The 23,110-nt window shown below is 36.2% G+C and overlaps 1 long non-coding RNA gene across 1 annotated transcript in view; it reads right to left on the bottom strand.

Annotated features, from left to right (window-relative positions):
• LOC102221852 overlaps positions 1 to 23,110 on the bottom strand; it is a 29,513-nt gene that overhangs the window by 5,041 nt on the left and 1,362 nt on the right. Inside the window, exon 2 of the long non-coding RNA XR_312780.2 lies at positions 21,517 to 21,589. This is a non-coding gene — a long non-coding RNA (uncharacterized LOC102221852). The remainder of the gene's footprint in view (positions 1 to 21,516; positions 21,590 to 23,110) is intronic.

Below are 23,110 nucleotides of genomic sequence, written 5' to 3'. Positions count from 1 at the left end.
CCATTGTTACTGGCTTTTCACAATGGTTAATGCACATCATTTCTATCACAAAAAACTAAACTTGATATTTATATCAGTCAAAACACTGAAAGTGAGGTACCGGCCTATACACTCCAAAGAGCCACACCGATCCCAGACATATCAGTATTTTATCTTTGGGTCTGAACAAGACTTTCCTTAAGAGCACAAAGCTACAAGACAAGGTGGAATGGAAATAGGAAGGATAGTTAATGGAGTCCCAGTTTTTAAACCCATTCATTTTTAAAGCCACGTATTGCCATTGCTGCAGCAGTCTGAAATCAAGGCTGCCTGAAAGCCATTACAATAACGTTACATTTTCACAGATTATTTATTAATCTGACACAGAAAGGTGCGAGAAACCACCTTGGAGCACACTCCATCCTTCAGTTATGCCTTTTGAAGGAAGATAGAGAGGGAGGATGAAAATCTGCAAAGGCTCTTTTCACCCTTCACCCATTCTGGTTGGCTTTCATTGGTGCTACTGTCAAAATCTGACAGGTCTGAAACATTCTAGACTATATCTTCCAAATAAATGCCCCTTTTTCCAGCTTGAGGTGACAAGGTGAGATCTAAAAGGGACTATTAGAGATGTGAAATAAACAGGTGTGCTGTTGATCAGGAGTTTAAAGGATGATCCTCTGATTTCAATCTCTTTTGAATAGAAATATCTCCTCTATAGTTTTACAATCTACTTTGCAGAGTGCGCAATGTAGCAAATCCTCTACTGAAAGCAATGTTCCATTTGTAATTGAAAACATTCTGATCTGCATATGCGCCCTCAATTACCTTACTGCATCTAACAAATGTACTAGTCCATAAATCAAAAAAGCATGCAATCCAAGCTAATAATGAAAAAATTGATGAAAGACATATCAGTACATGTTTGTTTGTTTTTAACAGAGGGAGATTAAAAGTCAACCCATCAAAGAAAGCCCACTGACTCCAACCAATTGTGTCAGAACCGAAAACAATGAACCCCAGATTTAATGCTGGCTCCATTTTTATGTCCAGAATAGGTCATTTTAATATCCACACCTGGATTCAGTGAAGTTTAATCAGGAGTCAGAAGTAAAAGACACACTTAACTTTTACTTTCAGCTACCTCAACTTTCCAGTGAGAGTGGGGACAAGACCAAGGAGAATATTTGATAATGAAGACAACATGTGCTTCATATAACAGCTGCAAAAGTGAAGCACTGTTAAATTTTTCTATAACTTCAAATAAAAGCAAATAAAAGCTGTTTTATTACATTAAGCATGTAACAAAACCTGTTCTTGTAACAAAGCAATTTTTACAACTTTGAAGTCTTGAATTGACCAGGTTTTTCTACTCTACAAATTAACCTGTCGCCACAATTTTCAATTAAAATTTCCATTTAATTCATTAGTGAGCATAGTTCTATTGACATTTTTAATTTGAGGAAGGAAAAAGAGTTGCTCCTAATTAACTGTTACTCTTAGTTACCAATCAGAGACCTGTGATTTGCACTGCTACAGCAATTTTAAATAAAGTAATAAATAATATAAAAATAAGAACAACAAGCAGATTTCACAAGCATTGAGTTTGTTCTGACCAGACAACAGAATTACTATTTTTTAGCCTGCTAGAAACCAAGCCCTGTTTGGACCCTAAGCTATTGAGAAACGGTTGCTCACTGGAGGCATGGATTTTGTTGAAGTTTTAAACAATTGGGTCTGCAAAAGTTTGGCAGAGACGCATGCAATGCACTCACTTGATCGTGAAGGAAGCTATGCTATGAAACTCACCACACTGTTAAGACAACTCCAATTTTAAGTGTGGACTAAATGGCTCTTTTTTGTTTCTCAGATTAAAAAACTGAAAAGTGTTTGGACTTTCTAAAGTTTTTGTAATGTCAGCCAGCCCAGTGAGCAGTCTTTTTCAGTTGGTAGCTCAAGAGCTTATTTTCTTACTTCTAAAGAAGAGTCGCAAATATAGAGACAGGGTGTCAAAGCAGTCTCCTCCATATCTGCAGTTGAAATCAATACAGCACAACTTGTTGCTTACAGAAAACATCAAATAAATTAGCTATTGCCTGCAACTCAACACCATGAATAACACTATAAACACTTTTGCTCATACTAAAAGTAGAGATGTTTTGCTTACTAAAGTTTTCTACATCAAATGAAGGAGCACAAAGCCTGCTCTCTTTTAATTTATCATTAATCATGAATTATGAGGGCATTCAGTGTCTTTTCATAAATAACTTATCATTTACTAATCATTATCTACTAAGTAAATGTAATGGGTAATTAATTATTAATGGCAATATGTGTTAGATTTTCTCATCCGTTTCCCCTTTGTTTCCTTGTATTGAGACCACTCAAAAATACCTCATTTTTCCATCACAGGTTCACCTTGTGTTTCAGGTTTCAATATGATGTGTTTTAAATTGCAATACAGAAACAAACAAATACTTGCTGTGAACTGGATAACCATAGTGAATAACCTTTTTCCCTCCTGGGCTCCTCCAGCTTATAAGCTTTTTGATTTCATTGTCTAAGCTAGCACCCTGTGCATGTTTGTGTAAATGACACATTTGGTGTAAGCAACGTTTTCTTCGCTAAACATACTTTTTGTTGTTGAGTTTTTAGTGCTTTGCCTAATCTTAAATAGAACACATCTAAAACAGAGCAAAATAAATATGATCACAAGTAAACAGAGTTGAAAATGCATTTTTTTTAAACTCCGATAAAAATGACAAATAAAATGGATGATGTAAATGACGAGAGTTGGGTTTTCAGGTCATTTGGATATTTGGATATGTGAAATAGTGACAATTTATTCCTATGGTGTTGCAGAAACACCTTAGGAATTCTTGTTCGCACTTTGCCATAAGACACCTGTTGTGGTCATCTGGTTTGTTGAGGTCAAAGAAAAACCATTTGGCCATCACATACAAAACCCTCTGTGTAGTTGAAAACCAACGTTGCACATAACCATGAACACAACCTCTCTATAATGTTTGGATCAAAGCACATTTATGCATTACAATGACTCTAGAACAAGCTGAAGTGAGATTCTGTGGCAGGACTTGAAAATTAGCAGCTGTTACTACAACAATAATGGAAGTTGGTTGTAGTAAAATAACTTAGAGCAGGGATGTCCAACTCCAGTCTTCTAGACCTCCCGCATCCTACAACGTTTAGACGCATCCCTGCTCCAACATACCTGAATCAAAAAGCTGAATTCCCATTTGGTTCAGGTGTATGCAGCAGGAATGTCTCTAAAAGTTGCAGGATTGTATCTCTCGAAGACTGGAATTAAAGACCTCTGACTTAGTGTAGTACTTCAAGGGCTGCTAATACTTTTTTAAGGGATTGTACAGAACACCAAGTTATGTTCGATAGTGATCTTTATGGTCTTTGCTCTAATGCCAAAGGCACACATATTTTATGCCTTGTAAGAGGTTATGCAAATATACATCATATTGAAATAATTATGCAAAACCATCAGCTGGATAAGCTGTGCAGAACTGACATATCCCATTCATTTAGCGGGTACACAGATGTAACTACTGTACTTGCTTCCAAGGAACTGACATTCATTCATCAACGATTTCATCACAGTGGGCCAATTTGACATACTTTCAATTTGCCAGCGAGGGAGTCTCTATAAAGTGACATACACCGAAAAGCGAACGTGGCTCAGAGAAAGCACTAGATTAACAGGGTTTTCTGTCCTTCTGTTCCTAATATATCCATCAGTGTGCTGAGGAGGTAATTATTCCTGAAAGGTGGAACAAGGAAGTGGTTTTGTAGGCGTGCAGAAAGCATTGCTCACAATGATGACCGGAGGAAGTGGGATCAGAACCAATTAACTAGTGTAAAGGAGAAAGTCACAGGGCACTAAATCTTATAGCTAAACAGCACGTCTGTGTTGCTTAATTACTAAAGTAACCCAGACAAATGACAAAGGGTTTTTTATCTGGTTTATTTCTTGTTGGTGACTAATTGTGCACTTTGTCAGAAAAAAAAAGAATAAAAAAATATGTTTCTAGAACCCCGAATCTCCTTTACAACATACGTTGTGATAGTCTGAATTTTTAAATCGGCTCGCTGTTGTAGTCCTTTGTATTTTAGATTGACAAGCGTTAAACAGCTTGGTTGCGGCTCATGTATGCTCTATTATCACAAGAGGACATATCGACTGTTGCTGTTTAATGCATCAAGACTCCTCCTGTAGCACCCTGTCGCTGGCCTTCATCTATGATTCATTTTTATTACCCATCATTCCTGAGACACAGGTCCCCCTGAGGCTTCTAGATGGCATGTGGGCAGAAGCGACAGTTAGCGGACACCTAATCTGCTCAATGACGAACTGATGTTAATTTATTGGATCCCTCAGTGAATCCTGATAGCTGAGAATAGGGCGACAAGAAGAACAAGTGCTGAGTATACATACACAAAATGCTTAATGTGATGAGAACCGGGTTATGGGTAACCTCGGAAACAGATTCTAGGCTGGAAATTACTATGAAATAAAAAAATCACTGCATCACCATCCTTTCCCCTCCATTACCATATGAGTTTATCAGGGCAATTCAATGCCTGGCTACTGAATCCTTCTGCATTCATCAGATTACATTAAATAAAATCACTTTGATCAATACACAGTGATTCTCTATTCTGAAAACTACCCTGAAGAGAATTTCCCTCTCTGCCCCCCTATACATATCCTCCTTGTTCAACCACTATCAAATTTTGTGACTACGCTTGGTTTACCCACAGGAGAAACATGTTAGTCTTTCCACATACACCTCTTTGTAAAAGTATCTATATCTCTTAAACAATTTTTACATTTCGTCAGATTACAGCTACAAACTTAAGTGATTTGATTTAAATCTAGATTTAAAATACTTTCAGTTCTACATGATTCCATTTTACCTCTGGCTGTTTGGTTTGTGTTGCTGTGCTGCTGAAAGCTGAACATGGATACTCTTGCAACCTCTAAAAGGTTTCTACCTGTGTACACACAGGTAAAGTCAACTTGTCAAAGTTTAGAGTGCATGGATTACTTATATCTAACTTCAATCATTTACCCATAAACTCTTGACCAGCCTGCTGAAGAAGACATCACAGCCTGATGCTGCCACCGCTACATGTCCCATTGTGGCAACGATGTTCAGTGCAAAGTGCAGCAAGGTTTCCCCCAGAAAACTTGCTAAGCCCAGTGGTTGGGTGCTACAGCAGTCATTCATCCAGCGGCCTGTTGTGATTTTAAGTTTAAATTTTTTTTAAGTTGACAGGAAATTTGAAAATATCACTTGATAATTATGTGTTATTAAAAGATTGGGAATGTAATACCTGAGCACTAACTATAAAGTCTTAAAAAATGCAAACATTTTAAAAAGACTTAAATAAATAAGCAATGCTTAGCCTGGTGGGGGCACAAGTAAAGCCTGATGGCCCACCAGGCTTATGATACACTGGGGAAACCCTGTGCAGTTTTAGTATTCAGTCACACAATGTTTTGCTTGTTGGCTAAAAACTTCAGGTCCACTAGAGTGGCAGATTTGGATAGCCATCTATCATTTTCCTTTTATGTTACAACTACAAGTACTTTTGTGTTTGTCTATTACATAAAATTTCCACAAATCACAATGAAAACGTGGAATAGTTCTAAAGGTATAGAACTATTACTTTGCAAGGAACTGTAAACCGTAAATAGTTTGAGTCTTCAGTTCATGCTTTAACCTGCCAGTAGGGCAATTTTTGACACATTCCCATAAAAAATGGACTCAAGAGATGCAGAAAGAAGACAGTAGAAGAAGGACCTCATGGAAAGAAATTTAAGCGGTCGAGATCAAGGCTTCATGTTTGGTTGACATAGAAGTGTAAACACCCTTAGAGCTGGATGTGCTGAGCTGAAGACTTTTCATTAAAGAAGAAATTCCCCACAGGAGTATATTTCATATTAAATAAAATCTGTTTTTGAAGATCTCTGTTGCAGGTGTTATTTCCTGATGAAACAAACAGCTTCACTATAAATTACTAATACTCTTCTATAGTTAGATGTGGCAGAGTTTCCAAATAAAATGAGCAACATTCAGGACAGACTGTACTGTGGATAGAAAAAGGGATGAAGAAGAAAAGCAGTGGTCTGTGCTCTTTTTGTAATCTTTTGAATAACACAGTTGGACAAAGAATCTTGTTGTTATAGGCTGTCTGGTGGACAGGTGCAGAGATAAGCATATTTTTGATGATACAATGCCGTCAACACATTACCTCATTTACCGCTTTCATTGTGAAGCTTTTCAATATGTAGAATATGCTATCTTTTTATACTGATTAAGCAGATTTGAACCTTTATGTTTGTAATTTCTTGCATTGTAATTCACATTTTTTTCAGGAACAACAACTTACTAGTATATGTCTGCTCCCCAAAGTTATGGAGCAAATCCATGCTTACTTTTAGAATACAAGAATGTAAAAGTAAGTAAAGGAGCAAAGATGGCAACTTTATTGAAAATAGGCGTGATCGTTTTTTGCAGAAAAAAATTCTTAAAACTACCTAAATTTATACTGTTGTCAAATGAGGTCAGCAGTTAGCTGTAATTGGACACACATTGTTCATCTATTCATAATTTATTAGAGCCTTACTCTTTCTCTCAGACTTTATGATCATTTGATCAGAAGATGGTTAGTGATTCTACAGACTCATTTTAAAACTCGTGAAAATGAGGCTTATCAGGTTGTGGCCTCAAGGCTCTGGAACTCTGTCCCTGCGCTCCATGAACTCCACCTACTCCTTTAAGGAGCAGATAAAGACTTTGCTATACTCACAGTTTCAACTAAACTGCCATTTTTAATGTCAACATTTACATTAGTGTTTTTATGTTTGTGATTTTAATATCTGAATAGGTGCTATTTAAATACATTTTACTTTCAGAAAAAGAAATTAAAGCTGCTGGAATGGCTCAGTCAATCTTTTGACCCGAATTCAATGGAAAGTCAATGGAAAAAAAGTTACGTTCATACTAGAGGCTCCCAGAATCTTCAAGATTTGAAGAAAATTTAAGTAAAAGAATGGATCAAATTACCTGACCAATAAAATGGACAAGTTTGGTCATGGAGGAGCCATGTGGGAGGTATCCTTACCAACCAATCTGGTCATAAATATCGTGTAATAGCATGCTCTGTCTAAATGTTGGCTGCACTAGGTTCATGAACTAACTAAATATTTTATTGTTTATTTCAAATATTTACTATTCAGTTAAGGGTCAATCTGACTCCCCGAAAAGGCGAGGACGGCATATTGAAATCGATGGTACATTTTATTATTCATACATTGCCGCTTGAGTTTACTTTCTAAAGTTTGAGGCAAAACTTTTTAAAAGGGCGACATGAAGCACCTTATTTTGCCCTTAATAGTTCAGCACAGATAACAGGTTTGAATGTTGAAGTAAGCACTTCATGAACTACTATTGCTCATATTCACTCTTGTTGATTTTTTTTTTTGAAGCGTTCACACTGTTGTCAGTGAGGAGAAAAATCAATTTCTAAAGAAAAATCAATGTCAATTCCCTTCCCTCTCAGCTTGTCTCTGGCTTACAGTGTATGGAACAAGTGCAATGGAAATAATGATCTTGTTCTTCTGGTTACACTACCACAGTTTTTTGACCATCTGAAAGTGCTGTTGAGGTCTCCTGTGGAATAGGCTCTGAGATTTGAGTTTGCTCAAATTAGTGCAAATTACCCCAACTCTTTCCTTTCTTTGCAGAGTCTACAATCCCTCCATTCTGAAACTAGTATGAAGTTCTGCAGTCAGGAAGAACAAGACAACAATCACACAACTTTGCAATGTGAACATTTCTTAGTGTTTATTGAGTTTAGTTGAAGATTATATTGAGCATTTTGCAACATAACTGGTTTCCAACTATGTGTACTGTGTTGAATCATTATTATTGTTATTTTCAGAATACTTTAACTCCTTAGCCATTTATTGTGCCACTATGCTAATTGAGGGGAAAGGTGATCTTTAGTGTCTTAATCATGTAAGATAGTAGCTGAAGTAAATTTATAATAAATATTCAGAGTTGTTGCTTGTATTATTACTTGCTGGGTAATGGTAGGAGGTTGAGTCCTGTATGGAAATAAATTCCTCATGTGGATGTTTTTGAGACAACAGGGGGATAGAGGTCCCAGTTAAATAAAATTATATTTCATGTTTTCTTCCTGAACCTCCCAACAAATTAATAGATAATACGCATATGTTTTAATATGGGCTCTTGCCTGTGTCAAGCATTGTGGATAAAGCACATTGTTTCTGCAAAGGGCAGCTGTGAAAGCCACAGGGAGCAAATAAACAGACTCGTGAACACAATGCATTCTCAAACAAATAACACCATCTTCTGAATACCAAAAACAGTGCCAACTATCTCCTACTTTGATTTACTACCACGATATATATAAATATATATTTTTTTTATCATCCATTTGAAATCAGTTCCTTTGTACTCACTGCTGAGATATTTTTGTGCATCTTTTTCTAGTGTCAAATTACTGTTTTTGTTTTTTCTTGAAGTAATATACGTTATCTAGCTTGCAGCAATATTTGAGTATTTTTGTTTGACAGCTTACAGATTGGACAAATCTAGAGATCGTTTAGGTTTAATTGAGATGAACACCTTTTGAAGGTTTGGTCACACTTATCTACCATGTTTTGAAGCAACAGTTGATATGTATCTTTATCCCAGCTTCTTCCGCTCGCTCTCCATGTATTCTTTCTCCCTCTCTCTCTCTCTTTTGGCCTCTTACTCCTTTAATCACAAGGGAAGCCGAAGGCAGAATCTGGTGTGCCATGGTTGTATTGCTGTCACACTGTCCCTTCTTCTACCCCGCACATTGGTGGCTCGGCCAAAGCAAGGACACAACTCCTTCAGGCAACCGCCCCCACCTACCCCCAAAACTGAGGGGATGAAGCACATGTTGCCACAGATAAACCACTGTGATCAATCTCATGGATGCACAGCGAATCAGTGAAGCGAAAGGCTTTGAAAATCAAGCCTTGTCCCTGATGTGCCCAGCAATGATTATGTGGTCAGTGGAGCCAAAGGCAACCAGCAAACATCAAGGAACTTGGAGCAGAAGGCCTGTCAGCTCTCAACACTAATTAAACATACACTAGTAAACCAGTGATATTACGCCAGAAGGGCAAAGGCAGACATCCCTGAGGTTTAATAAGTTAAAAATCTCAGTTGCCCATGACGTTATTTTGTTTGGTTATAAATTTAGCAAAAAATTCAATGTGGGAAGTGGAGGTTAGAAAATAGGTCAACTATGTAGGCTTTTGGGTTTTTATCATTTCAGTGATTTTTTTTCTTCCTGTTTTTATTCAAATTTTAGCCAACATCTTTTTGGCATGTTTTGGTAGCTTAAGAAAATAGTGAATGTCCAAATGATGCAATAAAGGAACAAAAAATGTACTCTTCGATGACACGTGAGATTAAAAACTATTGTAATAAAACCAGCCAGCATTTTTGCTTTATAAAAATAACAAAGGGTTTCTGGCAATACTTAAAAATAATTTCACCAAAAGAATGCTATTAAGGGTGAAGGGAGGGAATATTTTAATTTTGTTTTGGTTAATCTGAAAATATTACAACAATGTAAAAAAGTTCAATATTTGTTCTCATGTCAGAAAGTTAAATTCATGAATTATATATATTTATTAGAATAGAATAGAATTACTTTATTCATCCCAGCAGGGAAATTATTTTGCAGTTACAGCATAGAGACAAGACACACAACAACCACCACACATCAAATGGAATATCTCAAACCATTACCAGAAATTCTGTCTCTGACAAAAATTATTACATTAAGGTCAGTAAAAAAGCTTTCTATGTCAGGCTTACATATTCATTTCTATGCACTCAATATATGGATGAGGCTCTTTTTGCATTAATTAGTTCATCAATGCAGCATGTCATGTAGGCGATCAGTCTGTGGCACCACTGAGGTGTAAAAGAAGCTCAGGTTCTTTTATATTGGCCCTCATGATACCCTGCGTTGTTTCTGGTGTCTCTCATCTTCCCTTTGACAATACCTTATAGATACTCTCTGAGGTTCTGGTCAAATCAAGTTGCTAGGCTTTTGGTACCTTTGGCAGTGTGAGCAGGTCCCAAGCTAGAAAATGAAAAATTATTATTTTTTTATCATTATTATTTCATGTCACAAATTACATTAATCAAAACTATAGTTTATTCACTTTCTGCTTTGATTTACTATAAAAACTCCAAGGGACTGACTATTTAGTATTCTACAGCCTTTAATACTCACTGGAAGCCATCATTCAAACAGCAATGAGAAGTTGAGAGGCAATTGAAACAGTGTGAAAATTACCCGAACATTTATCCAAGAGGCTGTTGAATCCTTTAACAGTCTTCAAATCCCACTTAGATATTACAAAATGCTACTGGATCACTAATACTGGGCTAGACTGAAAATTTTGTGGAGAGACAAAAATCAAATTGTGTCTCCCTCTTTTAGGTTTTGAAAATCAACCATTGAAATCTTACTGTGTAAACCAGGCATAACAAACAAAAGGCAGACAGTAAATAGTGTTATGTAGTATAAAACAGTTGTACTGATACCAATCAGCATATCATATAACTATCTGAGCTCTTGACAACTTTGTGAGATTTACTTGATGAAAACAATCCCAAAATCAGAGAATGTTGACTCTGATACAAGCTATTATACCACATGGCTTTCAGTCTGTGCTGGTTTTTCTAAATACTGTTTTTCTCTGATATTTGAAAACTTCAGGTACTTTGAGTAAAGCTCTGTATGCTAATTGCATTTAAATTGCTCCTAACCTGTCAAAACTGGGTTTTAGGTTTTTTTGGTCATTCTACCTTTCGACTTGGAGCCCCCTCAGAGGCAATAATAACTTGGACTCCACCATTATTATGATCCAATTTCATAATAATAGTCATAAAAATCATTATTAAATTACCCACATTTCCAGCGATTCAGTATAACCTACTCAGTACAACTACACAAGTCAAGACATTTACAGCGCAATGATCAGAATTTAATTTTTTCATATTTTTTGGCTTCAATGAAACTTATTTCATTTTTATTTGGGGTGACATTTGTTCTTCACATTTCCTGAACAATTTTGCATGTCACTCAAAATCATTTAATGTGTGTGCTAGGTGACACAAGGAAATCAAATTTAGAGACAAGTATTGCTTTAAGCAAAGTGACGCAATGTCATCAATCATCTTCATTTGCATTTTATCAGATAGTTCACCTGTGCAGTGAACGAACCATTATTAGAAGATGATGCTGACTTGGTGGTTAAGTAAAGCTAACATTTTTAGAAGTGTGTGTGGATTTTTTGGTTGTGCTACTGGCATAAATTAAGACTGTGTAGCATGACTCCTTCCAAGGCTCTAACGCTGGCAGACCTCCAACTCAATCACATTGATTTTCCATAACAATATGAAGAACACTGTTCACTGCTAAGGATTAATGAATTGCATCTTCAGAGTCACTTTGGCATTTCTAATGAAAGTAGATGAATGTCCCTGAGCAGGGCAGCTGTGTTTGAATTGGAGTCGAGTGTGCCAGGGCACATTTATGGTGAAGCAAAAGAAAAAAAAAAAAACAGAAATAACCCACAGACTCATAAATCTTCCCTTTGTCTGTCAGATAATTTTAGTAAAAACATATGATTCAAACTGTGAGATTTATCATCATCAAGCCCTGGGTTCTTGTTTCTTTTTCTTTCCTCCCCCATCTTAACCTGAAACGAACATCTTTGCATCTGTAGTCAATTCAGAAAACAATTTACATTTTTTTCTGTTCAGTCAGAGACAGGAAAACCTAATGAGGAATATATATATATATATATATATATATATATATATATATATATATACACAGTATATGTATATATGTTTTTTTTTTTTTATTTACCCCAATTATTTGTTTAATTTATTTTATTACACTAGCTTCGAGGTCACTAAAATGCACCTAACAGGAGATGTCCTATTATGTGACTTTATCTGATAATCTGATATTAAGTGATATAAATAGATATAGATTGTCAATGCCAACAATGTTTGTGTGTTTTTCCACGAGTAGAATAAAGGTCTCATAAATTTCAAATCTGTTCACTATAGAATGTACACTAATTACATGAAATGTATGATGATGTGTTTTAGTCTTAAATATTCATGCGTTTCTCTAGTTTTTTTATTTTTATTTTATCACTACATTATCGTAATTACAGTAGCTAGTAGTTTGTCTATAATGTTGTACAGCTACAAATTTTTTTATTTTTTTTTTTTGTCTGTTTGCAGCTGATGTTTGGTCTCAGTCTCTATTATTCACTGGCTGTCAGCAACATGTGTTTGCAGTTTGGTTGCTAATCCTCTCACACACTTTCAGACTGTAGCCTTCACCCCACAATTTTTCCCTGCATCTAGGTCAAAAATGTCTGCTTCTACAATTTTACACAACCAGAACTTCCAAACCATAATTTCAAATCACCAATAAAAAAGACATAATTTAACTGTTGGAAACTGATAAGAAATACAGAATGTTTCCTTTGTTCTCCAGAATTTCTGTTTTTAATCAGTGATAAGACACACTGTAGGGGTATTTTCATTTGCAGCATAATAGACATGCATTTCCCTTTCAGAGTTAAAAAATTTTTTGACTTCAACTTTGGTGTTCATAGCATCCATCTTTTGATTCAGACTACCACAGTTTCAGAACATTTAACTGAGCAACCTATTACCAAGGGGTTCATGCATTTTTCTTAGTGATGAATAGATTAATGAAATGGAAATGAGAAAACTTTCAGTGGCAAGTTTTTATAATAAATTACCAAGAACTGGCGAGAAACTATTTTTTTTTTTGTCTTGGTATCAAAGTACAAATTCATCCGACATATCAAATACTTTTCAAAGAGGCAGATATTAATCTATTTCTATATCTTAAGATATGTTCTCCACTCCTCCTCATTTCTTGCTGTAGCCCACATTTCAGCAGATTGCTCTGGGTCCCCAACATCTGACATGCTAGTCTGGGCAACATCTCAGTCACTGTGATCTTATTATTATGTATCCTTCTATTTGTTTCTTAGTTCACATTGCTCTTTAGTAACCTTAGTAGGTTAATTCATAACCTCCCAGGCCAAAGCACAGTCCTTTTAGCCAGTATTCCAACTTGAGAACAAGGATGAAATAAAGCCTGACAAGGTTACAACAACAGTATCCAAAAATGATTGCTACGCACAGATACCCCTTAACCAAAACATGAGAGAGGGTAAAGTATTGGCAGGCAAACTGTATGCTAAACATCAAAACCCCGCAACTGCAACAATGTGCATGAACATTTTTGCTGAGCTCTATGTGGAAGCCCAAGTTAAAGACAGTGCCAAGAATGGTTGAGATGAATAGTAGATCTAAGATCCTGTACCATGAGCACATACCACTATGACATTGTGGTGAAGGAAAAGATAAAATAGGGGTCAGTAGGGAGAGACAAAGCAATACCTAGAAACATCAATATTACAAATAAGAAAAATGGCAAGCTGGAAATATACCAAGAGCTCAAAGACGAAGTAGTAAGATTGTGAAAAGTCAAGGTCTCTCATTTGTGCCAGGGGTCTTTGGTGCACTGGGAGCTGTGAGCACCAAAATGGAAGAGTGACAGTAGTAGATTTCAGAAGCAAACTCTGTTCTTAGGCTTTGTATGGACACTTTCTCTTTATTAGGTGTAATATTCAATTACTTGCTAAGACAAATGGCAAATTCCCCATTTATTGCAGAAACTCAAATTATTTAGGCATTCAGACATAATGAAAAATACTTTCTGACATTCAAGCTGAGCATTAGAATTAGAAAGAAATAATATTTGACTAGCTTTGCATTAAGCATCATTAAGGGGTAAGATGAGCTGGTCTGGGTATAAATTTCTGGTTCTGGTCAGAATTTCATGCACAAGTACTTTTTGGGTTTACAGAGGATGGCTGAATAACAGAAAATATCAGCAGCAGTTGAGCTGACTGGTTTGAGATGACTGAAGTAGCTCAAATAAGCTATTGTATATCTGTAGATATACAGATATATTGAGTTCTGTATATCTTGAAATGTATTTTCATTGAATACTTTGAGCCCCTATGATACCGACTGAATACTTTACATGCCACAGTCCACTTGTTGGCCATGTCTGTCTCTTTATGCCTGCGGTCTGTATGTGATCTGATGGCAACAGCAGATCTCAATCCAATAGAGAATCTTTGGGATGTGGTAAAATGGGAGATTTGTATCATGGATGGACAACGGATAAACCTGCAGGAATTGTGTGGTGCTAACTTTTCAACATGGAGAAAAATCTCCAAGGAAAAATTCAAACACCCTGTTGAATATATACCATGAAGAAGGAAGTCAGCTTTAAAAACAAAAGGGTGTCCACCCTGACATTTACCAAGGTGTGGAGTAAAGTGACCGGTGAGCGCACGCCAACACTGTCTATGCTTGAAGGTCCTGTGGGAAGATTGAATTTCTGTACTACAAGTCACTGATAAAATATATACTCTGAATCTACATCTCTGCCTCGACATCCTTTCCCATTTCCAACCGGCAGCTATGTGAACATTGACTCAGAAAAAAAAAATCATTTGTTGAACTTTAACACTGGTCTTCCTGATAAGCAAACCTTTGAATTATTTTTCTGCTTGGCTGTACCTGTGAAATAGCTCTTGGCTAATGTAAGCCTGTTTCCAGATGCACAGAACTGGATCTGTTGCTACAGCTGCAACACTGGTTTGGAGACTTATATTGCAGTGCATTTCTTTTTACATCTTCAGAACTGTTATGAAAACAACTCTCACATTTGTTTTCTTAACAAAAAAACATCACCAGTCACACAACCTTTTAGATGAGGCAGCAACACCGAGCATGGTTCAATCAAAACTCAAAATAGAAAAAGAACAGCAACTATTTAATGCATGGACCATATCAGTGTCTTGTCAGTGTTAAAAAATACACAGGGCACTAATCTAACCCCCCCCCCCCCCCAAAAAAAACAAACACATTTATAGTTATAACAGTCACAAATAAAATTCAAGAATATCCCCCCTAAATCTTGGTGTACTCGTGTCTTAATATGGATCAGATTATCCATGCAATGGGTGTTACATTTCACTCCAGATAAAAGGTCTGTGTTGCTATCTCTCTAACCTTCTTTTTTTTTCTTCTGCTTGAAGGCAACATTCCTTATGATTTCAAATTTTGTAGCAGAGGAGCTGAGAGTACAAGACAAAAAGAATCCAACTTTTAATCACTTTTCTTGGTAAAAAATTGAAAGCTGGAAAAATGTGAAAATGGGTCTTGTTTGGGTGTGAATATAATTTTAATCCCAACAAGCATGACATCACTTGCAAACAGCTGAAATAAAATGGAGCAAATATGGAGGGGACCTGCACAGAAGCTATATCCCCAGAGACCCAAGTCAGCTGCAAGCAGCGTGACACATTGCTCACAGGCAAACAACATGAGGCACTGTTGGAACTGAATGCAAACAAATTAACTTTCCACACTTGCATATGGTTTGTTTCTCTGCAGCAGACGTGGCATGCTCACGTGCACAAAATGTAGACAACAAGAAAGGAAACAAAGGGACCCAGCGCTGCCTCAGGGCAACTACATGATACTCTGAGCCATGCAGAGCTCTTTGCGCCAACTTTGAAATGTCTAACATTCAGGTCAGAATGGGGAAGTGCATGCATGTTGTGAGTGTTGGGGGGGCCCAGCGTTGATGGATGACCCGGCCTGTTGAGTTGTGGTGGCCAGGTGACAGATCTCATTAATAAACAGATTGCAGGACTCTGCTCCTTTGTGTGCCATCATCAAGAGGTGCTGTTCTTTATTATTTCCACGCTGCAGACAATAAATACTCATAAACCTAATGATGCCTGATTACTGCTGCAATCTTTGGCTCATTAGGCTGATTAGCTGGAATCATGTAACTCTGTTGATGCAGGATGTTTAAATATACACTTCTGGAGCTTTGTGAGGATGCGTGTTTTGGGGGTTAATGGCAGATATGCTCTGAGGCCTGCCTGTCAGAACACTTGACATGCTTGTTTATTATGGTGGATATGACACCATTGTGTCAAAGTAGCTTTTTACAAAAGTTTGACCTTTTTAACCCTATCCTGGCTCTGCTAAGTACTTTACATGGGATTTTACTCTCCCACTTACACAAACACAAGACACTGTAGGTTTACTATATAATTGCCTGTTATTTATGCATTGCCTTGTTCTCTCAATCATCTACCTATAATTGTGTCATAGGCAGTGTGGAGCTCTGTATCATGCCCAAGGACATTTAGACATGTGGCAGGTCAGGAGATTAAACCTCACAATCTTTTCTTTGTAAGATATCCCCTTTACCACAGAGCACAAACACCCAGAGTAAATACCATTACAGTGTTTTTTTTTTTTTTATTTGTGTGTTTTGCATCAACAAGGGGGGTTATAGTTAAACACCTCAATCATGCTGCCGTCGCCTAAGCGACTCTGGTCCAGGCACGTCTCTAAATTTACAGTCCTTGGAAGTGGAAAAATGTCCTTCAATGTCAGTGTGAGCCTTCTGTGTCCACGGACAAATCAACAGAGCCGGTGCAGTCACTGACCCCAATAATTTAGAGCATTACTCTAGACATTTTCAGATGCTGTGAAAGTGCCCATTTTCCCCAAATCGAGCCTTGGCCCCTCCTGTTTATCACAGGTTTGTGACCCATGCTGGGCCCTGCTGAGCAGGGGTGGAGGGGGGAGGTAGTGTTACAGCAAACAGGGGTCGTAGCAATGACACTGTGCTCCTTCACATCAACCAAAATGGCATGAGAGCAGTTAAGGAAAGTAAAACTTCCTGAAGTCTCTCAGGGAAAGAGCTTTAGAATCAGTACATTTGTTTAGTATAACCAGGTGTTAGGTAAAAAAAGAATAAATTCAACAAGAAATAGTCCACCAGCAAAATGTATATTTAATTTTCTATTTAATAGCCTTTCTTTGTACTCACTGATCGAAATGGATTTCTGAAGGGAAATGTTACCTCCAGCTATTAAACATAAATATAAAAGACAGTTCAATCACACTGAACTGCGAGCAGATTGTCAAACCTTTGACAATCTGTTCTTAAAGGTGCTGCCGCACTGTGTCCTATTTTACCATCTATGCTGAAGCATCTGAAAATTCATCTTACGTCAATCTAAATGTGAAGTAATGAAACACACTTAAGCACCAGGTTCTAAAGGCAAAGTGTCTGAAAGAGTAGGAGCTTCTTAAAGAGATAGAGACCAATTTTATGGCATCAAAATTGCAAAGTCAAACTACTTTCCCGTTATGCTTGATATATACAGCATTTTGTATCAACTGAGGGTAGCATAGTTATTTGTGCTATAAAGTAGCACTATGAACCTTGAAAATACATACACCGCCCCTTATGGAAAATCCAATTTCCTACGTATATTTATGTTTTGCTAAAAAGGAAAAATGACTAGCCAACTCTTTGCTAGCGTTGCAAAGCCATTTCATGGACAACAGCAGCTTTTTATTGTATGTTTCAGTGACAATGCTTTGGACATTTGTATTTGTCTATAGCAGAAGAGGAGAGCGAGTAGAGGATGGCAACATTGATCTAGGACCTCAAGGCTTCATTTTCCCATGGAGACAGCATGGCTAATTAGGCTAGCATGTTGCCTGTTCCAGCACAGCTGCAGTGAGAGATTAGACAGACAGAAGCTGCCAGCTGTTACTCAGATGCAGTATCACTGACTAATTGAGACCAGAGAACGATTGTGGAGAAAGGCCCATTCCAGTCGTTCCCATCCTGTCGTTCATAATGCGTCTAAAGTATATCATCTGGTGATAAGGTTAATCAACGTGAAGGATGTGAAACACAGGACCTGATTAAAATGTAAATACTTTAAATGTTAATGATTCAGTTGTATCAGAAAATTACATCTGTTCTGGAGAGATCTGTCAGACTTCCTGTGCCTTGCAAAAGTATTCACAATTCTTCTTCTTTTATTTTCTCAAACACTTTCTCAAAGAATTATGAGTTACAAATTCAGTGAGTCTTTTTTTTAAACAATATCCACTTTAATATATTTTTAATAATATTGTGACGTGGACCTGAGCAGAGGTTTGCTGCGATTTTAATACTATATTCATCCTTTTCTGAGTCTTGTTTGTGAGAAGTAGTGGAACTATCAAATCCAAATCTTATTTAAAGCTTTTTGTACACTTTCTCCATAGCAGACTCAGGTAGAAAGACCACACAGAAAGCAGAAACCTGAACTGGAGAACTTCAATCAACAGTTCTAACTAATGCACCTCTGTACCACTCAGGTTTTTCTTTTCTTTGATATAAAAAAGAGACGCAACACTACATACAGTGTTTATTTTATATTCTGATGCACACAGAGACTCTGAACCCTGCACAATACATCATGAGGACAGCAGAAAGCTCAGCTGTTATTTAGCTCCCTGTTGGATAAATGATCCTTCATACTATAGCCACATGTAGCAAGCACTCCAGTCAGTAGAACACGTGTGTACACACATACACATTTAGATCAAACCTCTCCAAGCAAACGTCCCTGTCTCAGGAAAAACATTCTTGCACAATCCTGCAACTGTATAGTACTGTCAGAAACCTGCCAAAAATAATCTCTTCTGAAGGAGAATTTAACTCCATACCTTCTGGCACAGTTCAGTGATGCAAGTTAATGCCTCCTGTGATAACTAATGGGAGAAACTCTTAAAACTTCTGAGCTTATAATAAGCTTGTCAGCTTATCATATTAGGCATGTGAGCTTATAACATTAGCATTTAAATGTTCTCGGGTTTACAGTAATGTGATTGGAGGCTTTGCCATTCTGACTTTTGCATTGAGACGAGGCGGGTGGAGAGAGACATACAAAAAGACTATTGATAGCGTTTTAAGAAATAGATAAAGATTGTTGGCTCAAGTGTCACCTTTGGATATGGGTCTTAGTGTGAGATTCACAACTGTTTGAATGAGCATTGAATTGGTTAAGACACAAACACCAACAACAGTTTTGTTCTTGTGCCCTTACCACCACAAAGTCTTAGCAATTTCTACCTCTCCAGTTCTACCATATTAAAAAGGTACTTCAGATAACTTGTGGTATGTGAGTTCTATGGAGTTGTTATCAGGAGTGAAAAAAATTCACTGAAAACTTAAATGTTGAGGTCAGACAGTCCACCTAACATCTAGTCAGTCAGGAAATTTTTAAACCAGTCCCTAAAAGTAATCAAATCTCAGAACTTAAATAGTGGTTCAAACAAGCATTGGTTCCTAATCTTTTACACGATGACAGTTGCCTTTAACATTATTAAATCCCAAGATGCCTTTCCACCATTTGTCTCTAAACATGTAGAAATAAACATTTTAACCGCAGCATAGTGAGAAACCTCAGTTTAAAAGTAGAGTAGGACAAGGCCGTCATAAGTTCGAGTTACAGTCCGATGACCTTTGCTGCATGTCTTCCCTCTCCCTCACAACACACTTTCCTGTCTGGCCACTGTCACATGAACGCCACTAGAGCCATAAAAAGTTTATAAAATAATAATAATAAAAAAAACAAAAAACACTAGGAGAAACAATAACCCCTTTAAGAGGAACCAGCATGGAAATATACGCTTAGGAATACTGAAATATTAGATTCATGTTCAACAGGCTTGCAGTAAATAGTTAAAAATGAAAAATGGCTAAATCTGAAATAACAGCCCATATGAAAAAGAAAATTCAAATTGAAAGGAAAATATTGCACACTATTGCAACACAGTTGAATTTCAAATGATTGATTAAATTAAACAGATTAAATATAGCTTCTAATTTGTATAATCTATAACCAAATGATTCTGAATTAAATGTAGAACAACTTGTTTTAAATGGGGCTGTGTTTAACTGGCTTTGTATTTGATTGAATTAAATTAAAATAATTCTGATCAAGTTGGTTTTGAAAATGAATGGAATTAAAATTTCTTGAGACAACATCTGACTTTATTCTTCCTTTAACAAATGTTCTTTTTTTTCATATAAACCTTTTTCTGAACTGAAGTAGCTATGTGGAGTTTCTAATTTTGTGCGTAGACTGTGAGTTTAAACTTTACAAAAGCAAAACACCACAATAGAGCTTCTTACAAAATTATACTTTTATGTAGTTGATAATACTCTGTATATATACTTAAGTGGATTGGAATTACTTTTAATAGATTTATTGATTCTGCTAGTGATTCCTTCCTGTATATTCATTCATTTTCCATTAAACAGGCCCGTTTTGTGAATCTCAAAAGAAAGAAATTTCCACAATAATTTACTGTTGTTCCTGTGTGCAATCACAGTTACCTGGTTGATTAAAGGAATTTACACTAGAGGTTTATTTTTATTGATAAGCAACTGATCAATTTTAGTTCATGGGATTATCAAGTGTCAATGCTAAAATATAATTCACCGGACTCATCGGTTGCTACAATGGTTTTTAGAGCCTCTGACATGAATGCTGCACTCAGATTATTATCTTAACCCCATGATACCACAAATGTAATGCCTGTTATGCTAGGAGTAAATAGGAGGAACATAAGAAAATAAATTAACATTGAAATGACAGACCCAGATGAGTTTTTCATGATATTTCTGTCTCTCCTCAAACTCTAAACTTAAAACGACTTCTTTGCAGTTTTAATCTGCTTTTTTAAAAGTGAACCAATCCTTGATGAAACCAGTAGAGAAACAGATTTAATTTTTAATTAAATGACAAAGAGGAAAAAGTAAATCAATCAATTGCTCATGATTTTTTATTTCAAAAGAGTCAGATTTCTAGCCCACATTATACCACTGCATGTAGCTTGTTAAAAAGAAACATGCAAAGTGCATGTTTATTTTCTCTCACACGTAACTAGCTAATCACTTAACCTGTTCATGGGCAGTTTTCATCCCACCCTGCTGTGAAGACTGTAAATTAATGACCCTCCATGCAAAAAGCAAGTGAGCAATTTTAGGATTGACGGAGATTATTAAACAAAACTAATTATAGTCATTGGTACAGAACAATAATATCCTGCATACTAAAGTATTAATATGGGAGATTAAAATAGGGCTATCCATTAAAAGACATAATATTTTATTCCATCTACAAGAGGGAAATAGGTCGACCAGACCTTTTTATCTGCACGGAAATGGGAACCAGTAGTGGGGAATCAGTTAATCACTGAACATGCTTTCCCATCAGATAGAGTACCAATTGTGTGCTTTCCACCGAGCAAAAACAACTGATATAATCCTATGGTGGTTTTATTTTTGGGTGTCAGATAGATTGAAATGTGCAGTTTCAAGATTTAGTTCAACATTTTCTTGATAAAAGCCCAATTGCAAAATAAAATTAATAATTATGAGTCATGACTTAATAAGATTAATTACCTGATTCCAAGAGTAGATCAATCTATCTTCTCCAGCAATTATCAAAAAATGATAACAAGCTTTCCCCATAGCCCTGCAAGTTTCATAAAAGAAACATCACTTGTTATATAAAAACCCACATTGCTGTAAATAAATAGATCAATATAAATGTAATTATTCCAAAGGGAAAAAAAAAATCTTAAACAGAATAAACACTTGTTATAAACAGTGGTGATTATTACAAGTGTTTATTCTGTTTAACAATTTTGTATAACACTTAAATATAAAATGTAACATGTTTTGTCTCCCGATGGTACTGTTTTGTCAACTAAAAAAATTAAACAGTGATTAGTCACATTAAGAACTAAAAATATAAAAAGAAAATATTATTTCAATAAGTTATCAATTAATTTTTGCCAAATTCATACACATTTTCTTCTTGTACAATGATCTAAGAGAACACAAATTACCTTTGAGAATATGAGCACATATTTGGCTGTCATTATTAATCAAAACTTTAAGTCCATGAACACAGCTGAATATTTTACTTTAAGTCCAAAAGCAAAACAAACCAGGTTTGTAGATCTATGACTGAAAATGTAAATGATTTAGCTTTAGTCTTCTTAAATATAGGACTGGAGATATATGATGAAAAGAAAGAGAGAACTAAATGTAACATTTGTGGAGCGTAGTTTTGATGAACTGAAAGTCAGTTTCCCTGCAGCAGCATTAGCAGGCGTCAGCTGCATCTCTGCACACAGCACGCAAAGATGAAGATGAATGAAGCCACTTTACCTCCAACCAGCAACAACTTTTTTGACATGTTCAGGTAATTAGTTAACAAGATAGATAATTTGCTGTTGACGCTAGGGAAGCACTTCATGCGTATTAGCTGACATTTGGATGCGGGCTGCCTGAAAACATGCATAACAGACTTACATGACTCTGTCATGTAAATCAAAATAAGTTTTTCTTATAACAGAGAGGCTACCAGTTTGGTATTAAACTGTAAACTATTAAGAAATGCCATTGTCTTTAAGAACCTAAAAACAGCTGCAAACCAATTATACAATGGTACAAAGACAGAGTTATTATACTTTCAAAATTCAGGGGATAATCCGAACTCCCAAAAATTGTGTTGTTCAGCCTTGAATGTAGGTCATTCTTTGCACTCATTAATAAGATGGCTGCACAATTAAGATGAAAAATCACTTCTTAATATAATATTGAATAGGTTGTTTTTGAACCCTAATCCCTTATGCTACATTAAAGTGTTAATTTAATGTGCCCATTCAATCAGGTTCAACTAATTTTCAGGCACTATTGTTCAGTAAGTACCAATTAGGTCATTAATTAGCTGGACTTAATGAGTATTCACTTGCATACTGTGTTGAATGTAATTTTTTGGTTTGGAAAAAAAATGCTTTTAAAATAGCTTTAAATTATAATTCAACTTCAGATGGCAGATTTATGTAACAGTGTCTTATTATAGATGTGTCTAAAGTTGGCAGAGGCAAATAAATATGTAATTCTGTCTGACTTTTTAACTGTACTTGAATGTACTACGGGGGTATAGATAATGGCATTTGTTGACAGTTTCTGTTCTCTGTTCTAC

The sequence above is a fragment of the Xiphophorus maculatus genome, chromosome 23, assembly GCF_002775205.1.
Source record: "Xiphophorus maculatus strain JP 163 A chromosome 23, X_maculatus-5.0-male, whole genome shotgun sequence".
NCBI lineage: Eukaryota > Metazoa > Chordata > Actinopteri > Cyprinodontiformes > Poeciliidae > Xiphophorus > Xiphophorus maculatus.
This window is presented reverse-complemented; position numbering and strand designations above follow the sequence as displayed.